Below are 5,947 nucleotides of genomic sequence, written 5' to 3' on the forward strand. Positions count from 1 at the left end.
ATGTATCTCCACCAGTCAAAGATAGTTGATATATCTAGGTTGGGTAGTGGGTTACACCTCTGATTGAACAATACCAAACTTATAAAGCCTATGATTAACATTTCTTAAAAAAATGTATAAATGCAAAATGAAAAGGGGGCATGGGATAGGGGTTTTCTAAGGGGGGGGGAATGGGGAAACAGGATGGTATCTGAAGTGTAAATGAAAGATCTAATAAAAAAAAATGGTGGTGTGTGTGCTCATGTGCCTGTGGTGTGGTGTATGCTTACATATCAGATATTCTGCTGAAGAATACATGGCCCAATGAAATTACTCCAGGGAAGAGATAACCTACGTGTCCATTCCTGGAAGAAGGGATGCATAAATGTGCTGACATAAATGCCATGGATCTATGTCATTATCAGACAGCATTTCAAATCAGCTGATATATGAATAGCAACATGACTGCATCAAAAATATGTACTACTGGAAGGAGAAAGGTGAGTGTGCATGTATGATTTATGCAAATTATAGATATGACTGTAATGAAATGTCACAGATCTTTTCTGGGGACACTAACACATAAAATATGTATGTTTCACACCATGGGTCAGTTGTTTATGAAGACATGGAAGTGGGAATAAGATTTGGAGTTCGAAAAAAACAAGAGTGGAGAAGAGGGGTTTTGGTTTAGGTTTTAAGTATTTGACAATAATCCATATGCTAATGGCTTGCTTCCTTGCAGTAGTGATTAGGAGGTGGTGATACCCTGGTTGCTGTGTTGTTCTCTTTCTTCCTCTCCCTCCCTTCCTTACCCCTCCCTTTCCTTCCTGTCTCCTTCTCCATGTTCCCTCCCTCTTCTCTTGGTTTCTATGAGGTAAGCAGCCTTGCTCTGCCTCCTCCTACTATTCATAGTGCTCTCTTTGACCACATCCCCAAAAGGAATAGATCCAGCATATAACAAGGACACATGCTCCACTATGTTCATAGCAGCCTCATTTATAATAGCTAGAAGCTGGAAAGAACCCTTCAACAGAGTAATGAATACAGAAAGTGTGGTACATTTACACAATGGAGTACTACTCAGCTATTAAAAACGATGACTTCAAGAGATTTGCAGACAAATGGATGCTCTAATTGTATTTTGAGAGAAAAATTTCATTTTAACAGGAAGGGTGATGTGTAGGAGGAGCTAAGGTAGGAGGAGTACTGAGAGGAAGAAAAGGAGTAAGAAGAGGAGAAGAAGGAGAGGAGAAGCTAGGTGATGAAAGAGAGAAAGAGGGGGGAGACAGGGAGGCAGATGTTCATGTATCTCCACCAGTCAAAGATAGTTGTTATATCTAAGTCGGTCAGTGGGTTACACCTCTGATTGAACAATTCCAAACTTATAAAGCCTATGATTAACATTCTTTTTAAAAAAATGTATAAATGCAAAAAGGAAAAGGGGGCATGGGATATGGGTTTCCTAAGAGGTGGGGGGGGAATGGGGATAGGGGATGCCATCTGAAGTGTAAATAAAATATCTAATAAAAAAATAAATTAAGGCAAAAAAAAAAAAAAAAAAAAAAAAAAAAGAAAGTGGCTGCTGAAGTTTGAGAAGAGGCTGAGTCATGATGGCCCTAAAAACTCAATGTGGATTGGAGGTATTTAGAGGCAGTTACTAAGACAAGTTCAGACTTGTGACCCTATAGGTAACAGGTCCCGTGATCAGATGACAAGATTTTAAGTCACAGCCTCATAGTCTTGCCAAAAGACCCTCATAGTATCATACAGGTTTAGACACTGGATCAATAACCAGGCTAAAGTAAGACAAACACTGGAAAGTCACCAGAGGAGGAAGATACAAACTGACCATATACCCTAGCAGGTACCGATATGTCACACGCCCTAATAGGAAGAACTTGGAGCTTCCTTTAGTGAAAGACCATGCTACTCTAAGAGTGGTGAGCTGGAATTAGATTCAGGACATTTCACTGATAGATTTAGATGATGAAGATGAACCTTCTAGACCAGTGGTCCTCAGCCTTCCTAACACTAACCATTTAATACAGTTCCTCGTGTTGTAATCCCCAACCATAAAATTATTTTTGTTGCTACTTCATTGCTGTAAATTTGCTACTCTTAAGAATCGTAATGTGAATGTCTCTGTTTTCTGTTCATCTTAGGAGAAGCCCTGTGAAAGGGTCAAGGTCATGACCCACCCACGTTTGAGAATCATTGTTTCTTTTCTCAAATGACTTATCTGTGAGCCATCCTCAGAGATCACTATGGGGGCTTCCTCCTGTTTCTCCTTAGTATCTTCCACTAATGTATTATCTCTCTACTTTGAAGATAAGGAATTGTGTCTGTTTTTATGCCTGGCACATAGTAGCTATGCAGGGAATGGTGGTAAAATGAGGATTGAACCCGCATTACAGAATGGAAATTATTTATCTGCTAGAAATAAAACGCTGCAGCAGCCTTTGCTCTTAAAAAAAAAAAAAAGAAAAAAAAGAAAATATCATCCTGAGTGAGGTACCCCAATCACAAAAGAGCACACATGGTATGCACTTACTGATGACTAGATATTAGCCCAAATGCTCAGAATATCCAAGATTCAATTCATAGACCACATGGAGCTCAAGAAGAAGGAAGACCAAAGTGTGGGTGCTTTGGTCCTTCTTAGAAAGGGGAACAAAATACTCATGGAAGCAAATACAGAGACAAAGTGTGGAACAGAGACTGAAGGAAAGGCCATCCAAAGATTGCCCCATCTGGGGGATCCATCCCATATACAGACACCAAACTCAGACACTATTGTAGATGCCAAGAAGTGCTTGCTGACAGGAGCCTGATATAGTTCCTGAGAGTCTCTGCCAGAGCCTGACAGATGAGGCTGTTTGCAGCCAACCATTGGACTGAGCAGGGGTCCCCAGTGGAGGAATTAGAGAAAGGATTGAAGGGGCTGAAGAAGTTTGCAACCCCATAGGAAGAACAATAATATCAACCAACCAGACCTCCCCCCTGTCCCCACCTAGAGCTCTCAGAAACTAAACCACCAGCCAAGGAGTACACATGGAGGGACCCATGGCTCCAGTTGCATACGGAGCGGAGCAGAGGGTGGCCTTGTTGGGGCATCAATGCGAGGAGAGGCCCTTGGTCCTATGAAGGCTTGATGGCCCAGTGTAGGGGAATGCCAGGGCTGGGAGAAGGGAGTGGGTGGGTGGGTGGAAAAACACCCTTCTAGACGCAAGGAAGGGAGGATGGGATAGGGGTTTCAGGGCAGGGGATCAGGAAAAGGGATGACTTTTGAAATGTTGAGAAAATATCCAATAAAAAACACTTTAAAAGAAAAAAAAAAACCCACACATTTTACAATGTAAAAAAAAAAAAAAAAACGAAAAAGAAAGATACTCCTATCAATGTATTCAGTTTCCCTCTTTTCTGCACCCTGTGAAGATTTACTTTTTTCTTAAAGAGAAGAAACAGTTTTATTTAGTACAATAAAAATTTTTTTATTTAGTTTTATTTTATTGTCAGTCATAGAGAGATGCAAAGACAGGAACTGAAGGTAGAAACTTTTTGGCAAAGACTAAACAGAAAGCCTGGAAAATGTGACTTACTGGCTTGCTTTCCATAGCCTGCTGAGCTATGTGAAAAGTCTATTGGACGGAGTGATTTAGACCTCTATGATGGAAGCAGAAGAAAATCTTACATTAGTTTCTTTCTGCTACAAGAGATGGTAATTCCCCAAATACACACCAGGTACATGTATGCACATCACATATTATCACTAATCATTAATAGTCACCATCCCCTGCCTGGGCACATTGCATATCATCATTAGTAGTCAGCACCTCCCATCTGGTTGGAACTGAGTTGAGAAGTGTTAAAGGATTTGTACACTCACACCCGCTTTGAATATGCCCACCCAAAGCCAGAACTTCCCTTCTGCATTTTCTTAGTCAGTTGTTTCCGGATGATCCCAGGATCACCTGAAAGCCCTGGGGAAACCCTGATGTGCTTCTCCAACATGGATGAGAAAGTCTGTGGTATGAAGGTGTCCATTTATTTTCTCTTGGAGTAGTAGTGACTGCAGTAATAAAGTCTTCCTTTGTCTCAGGAAGTCAGACTGAGCCAGCTCTGCTCTTTTGCTATTATAACTGGGACACTGGGAAGCAATGTGTTGAGTAATCGCCTCTATGTATGCTAGAGTCACTCTCGTGTTTTCCAAATAGATTCTGTTCAACAGTTCATCAGGGATTGTGCAATTGAAAGCATCTACCTCTGAGGTCTCTGCAATTCATCTGAGCTGCAGTCTTTTGGATCTGTTGCTTTTCTTAGCTCTTGAATCCTCTCTCTGATGGATCAAATGTACTTTTTTAGTACAAAAAGACTGCAGGGCATTCAATTCTTCTCTGGATTCCTTAGGGATTTCTGGTGGGAGTCTACGGTTGGACTGATATCTTTCAGAATGAATTTCTTTGCTCTTGAGGTCGTTGAATCTCGTTTCACTCGGCTTATTTTCACCCTTCTGTAAGACTGAAAGTTCTGACTGCTCGTCTTGATCTTCCGAACTTGTAGTTGGCATTTTTTAGGTCTCTAGAGGTCTGTCAGAGGTATGTGAACAGGATTGCAATTCTCCAGAGAAGCTGATGAAACCAGAACTCAGTATTTCATCAGTACAGGACCTGAGGAACTCTTCTGAAACTTGAGTAGCACAGACGTTGGGCCTCCGTGCTCTTCTTTTGAGTCCTCCGGCTTCTGAGCAGGTGGCTACCCCATTGTCTCGGACTCAGATTCTCATCTCCTTTGCTCTGATCAAAAATGAGTCTGGAGCCAGTAAAGAGAAGCTGATAGGGCCGTGAGCCTCTTCTTCTGGGTATGCCTTTCCTGAAGATTTATTTTGATAATGCCCATTCTAGCTCTGGTTAGAAACTTTAAAACATGGAAAAAAAAAAAAAAAAAAGGGATAGATTGTCGAGACCCGCACTGCCCCATGCTTTGGGGCTAAATGCTCTGGTCCTCGGGTCAGGGTCTAGCAAGAGAGAAAGTGGGGATGGAGGGGCAAGAGACGTGAAGCATGGAGACAAGACAGGGTATGTCATCAAGTCTCTAGTCTCTTTTTTGAAAGGAAATCATGGGTATTTATAAGCACAAGCAGGGGACCACAGCTGAAGACCACGTGTGCCTTGCAGCTGGGCGCACTAACAACAAACCAAGATATATGGGGAAAACAAGATGTTTATCAGAGTTTGCTCAGCTGTTGAAAAACAAGTCTCTTGTTAGAGTATATGGCTCAGATGGCTGTGAAGATGATAGCCACTTTCTGCTAGGAGTTGGCTCCCAACAATAGATCCAGAAAAATGAGGCCTGCAGCCTCTGAAACCGGGAGCCCAAAGAAACGTTCCCTTTCTAGGAGTTGTTTATTTCATTCATTTTGTCACAGAAATGGAAAGATGACCAACACAAAAGGTCTTCACTAATAACAACAGAATATTGCTGAAAAGATAGTTTACCTAAAATTTATAAAGTACAAGGTATAATGAGTAACAGAGAAAAGCTGTGGGGAAAAGGATAAACTATAGCAGAAGATGGACTTTCTAGTAAGAGAGTTATGTGGACATTCCTTTGTGTAGTCTCAGTTGCATAAAGATATATCTAGTGATACATTCCACACGATAGATCATTTACAAATCTTTTGACAATAGCTGGTTAGAAAGATGTCTAATGTCTAGAGCTAGTCTGTCTCATTGATGATGGACCGGGTGGATTATTTTTCTTTTCAATATGAAATCATTTTGAGGTAGCATTACTTTGCCTTATAAGCATTAGGTGGAAAGTCCATGCTGGAAAAATCTGTGCCCATTCACGTGATTCTTGGCCTTAGAAGAACCCTTTAACTTAGGCTGACCAGATTCGGCCTCAGATTAACTTATGACAATGAAATAAATTCATGATAAATTTCCCACATGGATAAACAAACATA

The 5,947-nt window shown here is 41.1% G+C and overlaps 1 pseudogene; it reads right to left on the reverse strand.

The window, feature by feature from the left end:
• Nucleotides 1–3,864: 3,864 nt before the first annotated feature.
• On the reverse strand, nucleotides 3,865–4,743 carry LOC117703359 (uncharacterized protein C8orf48 homolog; annotated as a pseudogene).
• Between the last annotated feature and the right edge of the window lie 1,204 nt (nucleotides 4,744–5,947).

This window comes from Arvicanthis niloticus, chromosome 1 (assembly GCF_011762505.2).
Source record: "Arvicanthis niloticus isolate mArvNil1 chromosome 1, mArvNil1.pat.X, whole genome shotgun sequence".
NCBI classification, from domain to species: domain Eukaryota; kingdom Metazoa; phylum Chordata; class Mammalia; order Rodentia; family Muridae; genus Arvicanthis; species Arvicanthis niloticus.